The sequence below is a fragment of the Bison bison genome, unplaced genomic scaffold, assembly GCF_000754665.1.
Source record: "Bison bison bison isolate TAMUID 2011002044 unplaced genomic scaffold, Bison_UMD1.0 scf7180017864376, whole genome shotgun sequence".
Lineage (NCBI taxonomy): Eukaryota > Metazoa > Chordata > Mammalia > Artiodactyla > Bovidae > Bison > Bison bison.
The window spans coordinates 366,569-380,487 of record NW_011494948.1 but is presented as its reverse complement, the minus strand read 5'-3'; the positions used below and the strand labels follow the sequence as shown (position 1 = coordinate 380,487).

Genomic DNA, 13,919 nt, shown 5'->3' with positions numbered 1-13,919 from the left:
TCTGTGATTTTTAGTTCCAGTATCTTCCTGGTGTTTTTCAACTATACTTCAAAGCCCTATTTTTCCCCTAGTTTTATTGAGACATAGTTAACATATAACATTGTATTGGTTTAAGGTGTACAACACAATATTTTGATGTATATATAGTGAAATTATTACCTCACTCATTTTTATGTTATTTTATGTTATACATTTTTGCCAAGATGGTTTTCAATAATCCTACAACATGCAAAATAAGTTTGTTCATTTCTGTTAATTTCCAGGAGTAAATACTCAGAAATAACTGCTACATTGGAGCCATTCAGAAAAGTATTTTGTATAAACCAAAATTTATTGACGTGCTGAGAATAATTTCTTAAATGCATTTATTTGGGCCAGTGAAAGTTATATGAAGCTCAAGTTTTTTGGTTTGTTTCATGTTCATCTAACTAGTTTCTTTCTCAGATAGGTGAAGGAAAGTCCAATAAAAAATCTGCAGAGCTCTATTTGAACATGATCCAAATTATCCCCTAAACATTGCTGCCACTTTTACTTTAAACTTCCATGTGTTTTTCTTTGTGATTTCTGGGTAATGATATATCAGACTGTATACTTAGGGCTTCCCTGGTGGCTCAGTGGATTAAGAATCCGCCTGCCAATGCAAGAGACATGGGTTCAATCCCTGATCTGGAAAGATCCCACATGCCATGGATCAACTTAGCCCATGCACCACATCTACTGAGCCTGTGCTCTGGAGCTGAGGAACTGCAACTACTGAGCCCACACTCTGTAAACTACTGAAGCCAAGAGCCTAGAGCCTGTGCTCCACAACAAGAAAAGCCACTGCAGTGAGAAGCCTGTGCACCACAACTAGAGGGTAGCCCCCACTCGCCACAACTAGAAAAAGCCTGCAAGCAGTAAGGAAGACCTAGCACAGGTAAAAATAAATAGATAAATAAAATTATATATATATTAAAAAACTATATACTGGAGATTTAGAATTATTAAAATTACCCATGAGTGAATGAATCTTTGGTGAATGATGTAAACTTTTGAAAAGCACACTTTTTAATATAAAAGAGTTTCATTTGTTTGTTTTTGTTTTGGCTGCACCTCGAGGCATTCAGGATCTTTGTTCCCTGGCCAGGGATTGAACTGGGCCCTCAGCAGTGAAAGTGCAGAGTCCTAACCACTGGACCACCAGGGAATTCCAGCCTCTGTTTTTAATTTAATAATAGTGTTGTTTACCATTCTTTTATTTACTCTCTTGTATGATGGCAAGATACAAGTACAGTATCTAGATGACGCATATCTTTCTAAACCAATCACATACAAGTGATAGCATTCATTTTTCTGACACCAAATGTCTCTATTTAGTCCACACTTTGGTCACCTGGTTTTTATTCCTTCCAGTACTTCTCAGTTCAATATTTGTGCTTATTGTCACTTTATCATAATAGGTCTCTGTTCCCCACAAGTCTTGGAACACCTACCCCTCTCGCTGTCTGGAGCCTACATCATGGGTATCCCATTGACTTTCTTCCCTTTCTGCCAACTCATGCTTGCCATTCATTCCCATCCCACTGCAACATACCAACTAATATGTTTTTCCCAAACCTCACTCACCACTATACCTTGAAAATGACTATTCCCAGAGGTGTAGAAGAAAGAAAGCCCAACTGACCTCCATTTCAAGGCTGACAGCTGTTGGTAGATGCCAGCTGGAAGCTCAGCTTGGGCTGCTGGCCAAAAGCCTCAGTTCTCCCCATCTGGGTTTATTTGGACTTCCTCACAGCAGCAACTGAAGTCCAAGGAGGAACATTCAAAAAGGACAGGTTTTGAGGTGCCTTCCACTGTAGCTAATTCCATTTATAGCCAAGCCTATTCCTTTGCTTTAAGAATCAGATATGAATTGTTTGCTCAGAAGTGCATGATGCCAGGGCAGCTCAAAGAGAAAAATATTCTTTGATACAATTGTTAAACCTAAATACCACAGGAGAAGTTACACCTGATTTTGAAACATGTTTTAACAAGGCAGCCTGAGGAAAGAATGCCAACCAACCTTCACCTTTTAAATATTAAGGTGAATGAATTCTGGCCCTAAGATGCATTGGTAATCAAGGACCATGAGGAAAGGACAAGCTAAACTGAAGGGTTAAAGGTCTAAAAACACATGGGGGTCAGTTCAATGTGTATTGTCTTAAGGGCCATATGGATGACCCGTTTTTTACAGGTGGGAGGCCTGCACTGTCTTAAGCCTGAGAGAGAGCCTACTAGAAAAGAGAAGTGGAAAAAAGGTCAGTGGATTTCCACAAATGAGGAAGAGTTCTAAATGACCACTTGGTGGTGAAGGTCCTCCTGGTAGTGAGATATTATGGCTGTAGACACTATAGAAATTATTGGCCACAGGAGGGGAAAATGAAAAAACTGGTCACAGGGTCTGGAGAATATTCTGGGGAACTAACTCTGGAGATGGTGGTTTCAGAAAAAGGACAGAACGGGCGAGGGACATGACTGAGTCTGGCACCGAAAGACCTCCATGCCAACGCTCCAATGGGCAGGGCCATCAACTTCTGACCTCCAGAGGACTGCCTATGGCCTCCTGTGATTGTGCATCCACCGAGGAAAGCAAGCACCAGTAAGCCCGGCCCTAGCCAGTGACTCGGAGAGGGCAATGGCACCCCACTCCAGTACTCTTGCCTGGAAAATCCCATGGACGGAGGAGCATGGTAGGCTGCAGTCCATGGGGTCGATAAGGGTTGGACACGACTGAGCGACTTCACTTTCACTTTTCATTTTCATGCATTGGAGAAGGAAATGGCAACCCACTCCAGTGTTCTTGCCTGGAGAATCCCAGAGACGGGGGAGCCTGGTGGGCTGCCGTCTATGGGGTCGCACAGAGTCGGACACGACTGAAGTGACTTAGCAGCAGTAGTAGCAGCAAGTGACTGCCTGCATGGCTCAGGTTCTTCCGGGCCCACTCTGTGCAGCACAGGGACTAAATCCACAGCCTGGAAGTTTCTTGCACCTTTGGAGCAGGACTGACTCAATCCTCACAGAAAGGAGAGCTATTCACAGGAAGGAGGAACCAATGCCCAGTTACCTGAGAGATGCCTTTAGAGAGAGCTCTCTGGAGTCAAGGTACCCACTCAGAAATAGGTTTCTGTGCCCAACACAGGCCCTCTGAAGCAGTGACATCAGAGGCGTGGCCTCTGTGCTCAGTTGGATCTGAGAGGTTGCATTGTGCAAAGGGACCCCCTTAGCTAAGCTCGAAGTCCTACAGCCTCTGTGAAATGGGAAGGTCCTGTTGTGTGAGTCACTCAGTCATGTCTGATTCTTTGAGACCCCATGGAGTATCCGGCCAGGCTCCTATGTCCATGGAATTTCCCAGGCAAGAATACTGGAGTGGGTTGCCATTCCCTTCTCAAGGGATCTTACCGACCCAGGGATCGAACCCTTGTCTCCTGCATTGCAGGAAGATTCTTTACCATCCAAGTCACCAGGAAAGCCCAAACATACTTGCCTAGACCCCTTAAGCAAAGACTGAGTCCTAAGCTTCAGGGTGCACAAGTGGTGTGTTTTGGAGGCACCTGTGTGGAGTGTGTTCTGTCCATATAGGTGTGAACCTTCAGATGGGAAACCTGAACAGGAACTTTTACAGGAACACTTGGACCAAGCTGAAATTGAGAAATTTGGAAGTGCAGGTGCATCCTGGTTCCATTCACTGTATCAAAGTCAGCCTGTTTCTGCACTTACAACATCCTCCAAGGTGTCAAGTTTAGGTCTTCTGTGCTGCCAGAGGCAGGTGGCACGATGTGCAAACGTTCAGCAAAGGTAAATTGAATTTTCTTAACTGCCTGAAAGGATCTCATTGCCAGTCCCAGTGGGACTTTCTTCTATAGTGTTTCCAGCTGAGAAGGATTAGCCCAATCTAAATGCTGGTCAATGGATTTGGGCAAAGTTTTAATTGCTGTTTCCTATTTCAAGCTATACTATACTTTGGTGAAAAGACTCAATTTCAATGCTACAAAACTCAGCTTATTTGAAAACCTCTGTGGTTCTAGTCCCAGATGTTTTCTTTGTTTTGAGGGGTACAGTGAGGATACAGGAACATGATATTGATGGCTGTTAAGACAAAAACATTGTTTATATACAAAACTTTTGAATTTGCCCCAGACTAGCACACAGTTGGGTATATTCCTAATACAGTGTACAATATCAGGCTTCTAACTCAGGAGGCAAAGCAACATGAGCAATAAACATAATGATGCTAGCATGGATAAATTATCTACAATCACTGAGTAAATGACTCATCTTCCAAGATCCCTCAAAGCCATTTCACTGGGTTTTTCCCTCCATCAACCTAAAAAATAAATTTCTTCTTCCTGACATGCTTTCTTGACCTCCAGGACACTCATTCTCTTGGTTTTCTCCTACTTCACTTCCTACTCCTTCTCAGTCTTTTTTTGCTGACTCTCTTTAATATTGCACCTGTTTAAGTATTCCATTGATGGACTGCTGATGTCTGGAGGGGTCATACAATTGACACATAATTCATAAATTTTTATTCCATAATATTAGTTTTTCTTGCCCTAACTTAAGCAATGTTACTAATTATGTATTTATAATTAATACTTTGCTATTACTTAGGTCTTATTGACAGTAATCATATAAATCAGGGGTCAGCAAATAATAGCCATGGGCCAAACCTGGTTTACCAGTCTTTGAATATAAAGTTTTACTGCAGTACAGCTATGTCCACTTATTTATGTATTATTTGTGGTTGCTTTTGAACTTTAACAGCAGAGTTGAGCAGTTGTCCTAGAGACTGACCCACAAAGTTTAAAATACTATTTATTGTCTATTCCTTAATGTTTTAATCATTTAGGCCAACCCCTGATCTAAATGATTAAAAATATAAAATGTAATAATTGTGTACTAAGTGTATAGATTGTAATGTATTTTCCCCAAGAGTAAATTAAATTACTGTATAACTTTTAAAATTGTCATACACTTTTGAAAAGTTATTTTTTCTTCTAAGTTTCATAATTATCTTCCAAAATCAAAAGGCAAAATATGTTATAATTAAAGAATATAAAGATTTTAAGTCAAAATTATTTAGACTTTTTATTTTAGACTTTAGAATTTTTGGAAAATATAATTAAATCTTACTAAATATTGTTCTGGAAATAAAACTAACATGATTTTAGTGTTCATAGTCCATCCAGTTGCCAATTTTAGTCATTAGCATATTTCATGTATATTAGGTCTTGACATTCATATATAGGACTTTAAAGAGAATATGAATTGTGTGATACTCCTAAGAGTTTCTCAGCCACAGCTGTTGCGAATAGTGTGCTAATAAGCTAAATCATGAGTAATTCTGGAACCACTCATTGAAACAGGAAGAGAAGCAAGAAATCAGTGCTCCATACTGTTATGTAGCTGTGCTTTGTAAGAATCCCTTGCATTCATGCTATCTGAAAGGATTTGACAAAGTAATTTGTTACGTTCTCCTACTTAAGTGCTTCTTCTACTCAAAGCCTTTCCATTCTCTGAAGCAATATTCATCTCCGATGTTGGTCATACACAACCGAGGAGACTTCATAGTATTTGGACACAGTTGTATTTTCTTATGCTGGGTTTTTTATCTCCTGAGGCCTGAAAGGTAGCAGAATGTACCACCCTAAAATATGTCACTTTGGCATCAGGACTGCTTTTCGCCTAAGACAACTGAGAAGAAGCAGATATAAGGAAGGTTTTCTTTTGTCCTCCTATTCACCTAAAAGCAGGACATAAATTCATTTACGTGTCGCCCCTCTTCTCTCTACCAGCAAGGGCAAAAGCTAATTACCGGAGACAACTCTAGATGCTATGCTTTTCAGCTCCAGAGAGAGCACCAGAGGAATCTCCATAAAGACATTTTACCTTCCAGTAGCCTTCCCACAATCTGCTGTCCTAGAAACTCAAAATCTTTTCCTTTGTCTTGTCATTTACCTAAAATTTATTGTTCTTTGGTTAAGACATTATATAGACTGAGTTTTAACTATTTCTTTGAGTATGCACGATGTGCATGTTAATACACTCTTTTTCTCTTCTTAGTCTGTCTCGTCTAAGTTACAGGGCCCCAGCCTGAGAACCTCAGATGACTAGAAGGAAAAGAAAAGTCTTCCCTCCTCTATGCTGCTGCTGCTGCTGCTGCTAAGTTGCCTCAGTCGTGTCCAACTCTGTGGGACCCCATAGACGGCAGCCCACCAGGCTCCCCTGTCCCTGGGATTCTCCAGGCAAGAACACTGTAGGCCTTAGCAATTTAGCATGTTTGTGATTATGTGGTGACCTCTGTAGTGCAGGGTCCTCTTGCCCAGGTCAAAGAATAAATACTGCCTTGCTGGGTACCTATGAAAGCCCCAAGCCAGCCACATCTTTCCAACAGACCATGGAGCACAAATGTGACCATGGTAAAGACATGGCCATTGGGGAAAAAATGAAAACCCTTATGCTGCTGTTAATTTAAAGTCACCCTGTACTGACTCGCAAGACTGTACATTTCCTTCTGGGAATGCCAGGAACTATTTGATGGCAGGAATCTTCTACCAAATTGCCTACATATATGACTAATTACTTGATATATTATCACCAAAAGCCTATAGCCTTTAAGAGGGCACACCATAGAAAGGACATATTTAGAGTAGTCAGCCACTCCCCAAAAGATCTGTGCTCCAAAGAAAGACATATCTTCATGTTAAATGAACCCAAGACTGCTCCCTACATGTGGTTTAATGAATTTAACTTCTTTCTAACTTTTCAATAATTGTAAATATATTATAATAGTGTGTGTGTGCCTGCATGCTAAATTGCTTTGTCGTGTCCAACTCTGCAACCCTATGGACTGTAGCCCACCAGGCTCCTTTCTCCATGGAATTCTCCAGGCAAGAACACTGGAGTGGGTTGCCACGCCCTCCTCCAAGGGATTTTCCTGACCCAGGGGATTGAACCCGAGTCTCTTATGTCTCCTGCATTGACACCAAGTTCTTTACCAATTAGTGACACCTGGGAAGCTTATAATAGTGTAATTTCACACTATTCAAAGGAAGCCTAAATCAAAGGCTAGGGAGCACAGTATCTGAAATAAAGAATCCTAGTCTAGCTGGAGGCACTGAATAAATATTAAAATTTAAATATGTGTAACTGAAAGCACATCTGTTTTAACATGTAGATAATATAATTTTCCCCTCAAAAAAAGATTGCAGAATGCTATAAATGTATTACAGCTTGCTAAATTACAAATAAATGTGTGAAAAAATAAAAACATATGTGTGTATTTAAGGTTTCAAGAACAACTGCCCATTTGTCAATAAATTAAAACACATATATACAGATACATCTATATCTTTATTCTATGTCTGTGTGTGTGTGTGTATATACACATGCACATATTTTCAAAAGTGCCCTCACGAAGTTTCAATTAATAAAAATGTGTGAAATGTGAAGAATTTATTCCTGAATATTTTGCCTGAGTGTATTTGTGGAGTATAAGCCAGAAGACAACCTGATAGTGTGAATAACTGTGTCTGATGTTGAGTATTCTATAAATTATTTTAAAAGTCAACTTTATAAAACCACATCTTAGGAGTAAGAAAAGAAGCCTAACTCTGGGTTGATAAGAACAAATCACAGGCAAGAAATGGGTAAGACATTTGGCCCTGAAGCCAGACTCCTAAAAGGGGAAAAGTTGGGATTTAAAGATCTTAACGTGCCTGGACTTCCCTGGTGGTCCAGTGGATGAGAATCCGCCTGCCAAGACAGAGGACATGACTTTCATCCCTGGCCTGGTAAGATCACATGTGCTACAGGGCAACTAAGCCCATGGGCTTTAACTACTGAGCCTGTGCTCTAAAGTCCATGAGACACAACGACTGAAGTCCACGCACCCTAGAACCCGTGCTCTGCAACACGAGAAGCCTCCACGATGAGGAGCCTGCGCACCAGCACCACAAACTTTATTGTGTTGAATTCCATAAAATGTAGGGTTATTTGCAACACTAGTTTGCCTGGATAGCATACAATTATTACAGATTTTATAAAATTGTTGTTAGGAGTAAAAGAAAATCTTGGCTAAGAACAAAAGCTCAGGAACTAGATAGATAGGTGTCAAATCAATGAGTTCTTTTCTTTGATAAATGATTCATTAATGAATCATATCGGTGTTCTAAAATATTTATTCTAAACTTGGGAATTCTGCATTAAAATACCTGTCCAACTTAAAGAGGTAATTAAATATATTACATAATGAACCAAGGAAATTTAATATTTTTCTTTAAGAAATTAATTGCATGCATGTTTTTCTATTGTGATGAACACCATTTAGACACAAAACTGGAGTATTTGGGGGCTTAGCTTATTTTATTGAATCCATATAAGATTTTGAATTCCTGATGTAATAAGGAATAGCTAAAAGTTTAAATGAACATAATGTAAATGTTATATATGTAAATGAACATAATGTAAATGTGAGAGTCCCTTGGACTGAAAGGAGATCCAACCAGTCCATCCTAAAGGAAATCAGTCCTGAATATTCATTGGAAGGACTGATGCTGAAGCTGAAACTCCAATACTTTGGCCTCCTGATGCGAAAAACTCACTCATTTAAAAAGACTCTGATGCTGGGAAAGACTGAGGTGGGAGGATAAGGGGACGACAGAGGATGAAATGGTTGAATGGCATTACCTACTCGATGGACATGAGTGTGAGTAAGCTCTGGGAGTTGGTGATGGACAGGGAAGCCTGGCGTGCTGCAGTCCACGGGGTCACAAAGAGTCGGACAGGACTGAGTGACAGACTGAACTGAATGTAAACCCTGTTTACTTTTAGTTGAAATGTATTACAGTTAGATTATAACTAAAATATCTTGTACATTATAAGTATTTGCTCTAGTAAAACTCAAGAATAAAACCACTCTAGTGTTTTTAACTTAGAATTCTTAATATTTTGGTTCAGATCTCAAGAGCACAGTTTGTTTGGCCTCTCATCTTATGAGATGGTCCTGTCTGTGGAGTGTGTTTCTTTCTAAATAAATCCATTTCTTTCCAATTGAAAAAAGAAATTTTAAAAACTACAATTTGCTTTAAGGAAATGGTCCTGCAGAGCAATAGGTTTGGAGGGTCCTTTTAAGGCAGTGATTTTCAAACGAAGTTGTTTGAGCCTTCTAGGCCTTCTAACAGCTTACAAAACAGTAAAGAGGGGTGAGGGTGCAAACCTTCCCCTATTAAAAAAGTTTCCTAGGCACTGTCATTTAGATGAACGTGCATAAACTGAGAGTATGACAGATGTGAATTCTTTACCCAACTTGCTCTATTATAAAAGCCAGTTACTTCATCTCAACTTTACATCTGTAAAATGGTGTTCAGTTCAGTCACTCAGTTGTGTCCAACTCTTTGCAACCCTATGAACCGTAGCACACCAGGCCTCCCTGTCCATCACCATCATTTTTTTGAGTTTACCCAAACTCATGTCCATTGAGTCAGTGATGCCATCCAACCATCTCATCCTCTGTCATCCCCTTCTCCTCCCACCTTCAATATTTCCCAGAATCAGGGTCTTTTCAAATGAGTCAGCTCTTCGCATCAGGTGGCCAAAGTACTGGAGTTTCAGCTTCAACATCAGTCCTTCCAATGAACACCCAGGACTGATCTCCTTTAGGATGGACTGGTTGGATCTCCTTGCAGTCCAGGGGACTCTCAAGAGTCTTCTCCAACACCACACTTCAAAAGCATCAACTCTTCGGCGCTCAGCTTTCTTCACAGTCCAACTCTCACGTCTATACATGACCACTGGAAAAACCATAGCTTTGACTAGACAGACCTTTGTTGGCAAAGTAATGTCTCTGCTTTTTAATACGCTGTCTAAATTGGTCATAACTTTCCTTCCAAGGAGTAAGCATCTTTTAATTTCATGGCTACAGTCACCATCTGCAGTGATTTGGGAGCCCCCCAAAATAAAGTCAACCACTGTTTCCACTGTTTCCCCATCTATTTGCCATGAAGTGATGGGACGAGATGCCATGATCTTAGTTTTCTGAATTTCTGAATGTTGAGCTTTAAGCCAACTTTTTCACTCTCCTCTTTCACTTTCATCAAGAGGCTTTTTAGTTCCTCTTCACTTTCTGCCATAAGGGTGGTGTCATCTGCATATCTGAGGTTATTGATATTTCTCCCAGCAATCTTGATTCCAGCTTGTGCTTCCTCTAGCCCAGCGTTTCTCATGATGTACTCTGCATGTAAGTTAAATAAGCAGGGTGACAATATATAACCTCTATGTACTCCTTTTCCTATTTGGAACCAGTCTGTTGTTCCATGTCCAGTTCTAACTGTTGCTTCCTGACCTACATACAGGTTTCTCAAGAGGCAGGTCAGGTGGTCTGGTATTCCCATCTCTTTCAGAATTTTCCACAGTTTATTGTGATCCACACAGTCAAAGGCTTTGGCATAGTCAATAAAGCAGAAATAGATGTTTTTCTGGAACTCTCTTGCTTTTTCAATGATCCGGCGGATGTTGGCAATTTGACTTAACTCAAGTTTTAATTGTTAATTATACCTAGATAAAGGAGAGGGGGAAAATACTTAACTAAAAGGACTGTTTTAAGACGTATGTAAGATAATATTTGTAGAGTTGGGCACATTGGTGATACACAATAAATGATTCTTTTCTCCTTGTACTCTCTGCAATAAAAACTACTGGTAACATTTACTAACAATAGGATGGAAAAGATAACCTGTATATGATTTTTATTTTTTAACTGCTATTACCTCAGTTCAGTTTGGGATTGTTTCTTTTAGAAATATTTATTCAAAGTCTTGGTTTGGCAGTATTATATGTATACAATTAAACAGAATAAAAACATAATTCTTTTCATGTTGTGTTTCTTTTGGTAACCAAATCGTCTTAAAATCTGGTGCATAATAATAAAATATCAGTAAAAACAGTCCTTGAGATAGAGAACCACAGAATTAGTACCTCAGGGTGTATTCTCAGAAATGAACACTAGATGGCAGCTTTCAGACATGGTTGTCTGGGTCAATGGCCCTCTTTTCTTTCCCCTCCAGACAAAACGCAAGCCAAGTCTTTCCCAAATGTCTTTCTTTCCCAGTGGATCCCAGTTCCCCATGGACCCTCTCACTTGCCTCCATCAGAGCAGTAGTTACTAATCTAGAAAAGAAAGCATCTGTAGAGGTTTCTGGAGAGAGAAGATTAAATTTTTAGAGAAACCACGACATGAACTAACCTGCCAGCCTTTCCCTCTGTTATATTTTACTTGACTATTAAAGGAATAAACACAATAAAAAGTGATTTCATTTCTGTAGTGATGTAGAGGGTGGAGCAGGGTGAGTAAGGAAGATTATTGAATCAGTTCTAAAGAACTCATTATGTAGTTCTTAATAACAGCTTGTTTTAAGAAAAAAAACAAAAACAAAAAACAAACCAAAAAAAAAAACTCTCTACCCTCTACCTATTTTTCTTTCATTCACATCTTACAGTATTTATTAAATATTTATAGTGTACAACTTGGTACTTGCATCAGTCTGTTGCTGAGGGTGGGAGATTATAAAATATATTTGGATAAGGTCAATCCTCTATCCTTCAGACCACTACAGTCATTGGAGAAATAAGACATTGACATAAATATCAGCGTAAGGTACAATTTCTGGCAGGCACACTTTTGGTACCACAGCACAAACAAAGTCATATCAAGTGGCATTCTCTTTGTAATCAACAGATTTGTCCTTTTCTTTTGCAGATCTCAAGTATATTCAAAAGTTTTACTCAGCTCATTGTGGTTCTCTAGTACTCTTGCCTGGAGAATCCCATGGACGGAGGAGCCTGGCGGGCTGCAGTCCATGGGGTCGCTAAGAGTCAGACACGACTGAGCAACTTCACTTTCAATTTTCACTTTCATGCATTGGAGGAGGAAATGGCAACCCTCTCCAGTGTTCTTGCCTGGAGAATCCCAGGGACGGTGGGGCCTGGTAGGCTGCCGTCTATGGGGTTGCACAGAGTCAGACACAACTGAAGTGATTTAGCAGCAGCAGCAGCAGCATACTTTCTATAGTACTTTCTATAGCAACTGCTCTATTTTCCAAAGTCTAAATTTTTTCCCTAGCATTTGACAGAGCTCATACTCATAGTCTCCTTAATGATTTTTGCCTCATTAATGTATTAATGTTTGTGTCCCCCACCAAAATTCCTACGTTGAAATCCCAATGCCTGATGTGATGGTATTAGGAGGGAGAGCCTTGGCAGGTGCTTGGGTCATGAGGATAGCGCCCTTATGAATGACAGGAGATTAGTCTTATAAAAGTGGTCCAGTGGCTCAGACTCCACACTCCCAGTGCAGGATGTCTGTGTTCAAACCGTGTCAGGGAACGAGATCCCACATGCCGCAACTAAGAGTTCAAATGCTGCAACTAAAGATCCCACATGCCACAAGGAAGATCGAAGATCCTGCATGTCGCAACTAAGACCTGGCACAGCCAGATAAATAAATATTTTTAAAGGAGAGAGAGAGAGAGACCCCAGAGGGCTTATCTGCCTCAACTATGTGAGAACAAAATAAGAAGACATAACTATGAACCAGGCAACCATTTTAGCACCTTGATCTTGGACTTCCCAACCTCCAGAATGGTGAGAAATAAAGTTCTGTTGTTTATAAGCTAGCCAGTCTGAAGCATTTTGTTATGGCAGCCTGAATGGACTAAGAAAATGAATGACCCTTTTTATCTCTGCAAATTGTACTGATTTCTTATGTTTTATCTTCTCAGAAACTTGTAACATTTTTCGTATCTCTTCACTACTTCTTTCTCAAAGTCCATCTTAAATTCGTTTCCCTTCACCTTCTGCCTATTAGAGCCCTAATTGTAATTTTAAGCTCAACCTTCTGAATAGTGAGTTGTATTCTAAAGTGACCATGAATCAAAAGATTCCTCAGCTCCTGTTATCTTCTGCTAATGTTTGGACACAGCCTTGGGAATTTCTGGTTGCTTTTTTTCTTTCAAGTGAGGTTTATTTTCAACAATCTGAGGTTTCACTATCTTATATATTCTACTTTTTACAGAAAGGAACTTTCTCCTGACTAAAAAATATACGCACCAAACCACATCAAAGCATAGTAACAAGAGGCTTCAAGGCCACTCCATGAATGTCAGGCCCAGCTGTTAAGTGTTACAGGAAGCTAGCTCAGCCTTAGTTGTTTCCATCTTAGGGATTTTTCACCTCAACTAACTTCTGTGTTACAAAATCACTGCAGATGGTGACTGCAGCCATAAAATTAAAAGATGCTTGCTCCTTGGAAGAAAAGTTATGACCAACCTAGACAGCATATTAAAAAGCAGAGACATTACTTTGCCAACAAAGGTCCGTCTAGTCAAAGCTATGGTTTTCAGTAGTCATGTATGGATGAGAGAGTTGGACTGTGAAGAAAGCTGAGCACCAAAGAATTGATGCTTTTGAACTGTGGTGTTGGAGAAGACTCTTGAGAATCCCTTGGACAGCAAGGAGATCCAACCAGTCCATCCTAAAGGAAATCAGTCCTGAATATTCATTGGAAGGACTGATGCTGAAGCTGAAACTCCAATAATTTGGCCCCCTGATATGAAGAACTGACTCTTTTGAAAAGACCCTGATGCTGGAAAAGATTGAAGGAGTGAAGAGAAGGGGATGACAGAGGATGAGATGGTTGGATGGCATCACCAACTCAATGGACATGAGTTTGAGTAGGCTCCGGGAGTTGGTGATGGACAGGGAGGCCTGGCCTGCTGCAGTCCATGGGGTCACAAAGAGTCGGACACGACTGAGCGACTGAACTGAGCTGAACTGACTGAATTTCTGTGTAGGTGCCCTAGTGGCCAAATCCACTTTAACCCTCAATTTTGGGTATGTGGCTTTGA

At 40.2% G+C, this 13,919-nt stretch overlaps 1 non-coding gene across 1 annotated transcript; it reads right to left on the bottom strand.

Annotated features, from left to right (window-relative positions):
- Nucleotides 1-1,114: 1,114 nt before the first annotated feature.
- On the bottom strand, nucleotides 1,115-1,186 carry TRNAE-UUC. The gene has a single exon. It is a non-coding gene; the product is annotated as a tRNA-Glu (tRNA).
- Between the last annotated feature and the right edge of the window lie 12,733 nt (nucleotides 1,187-13,919).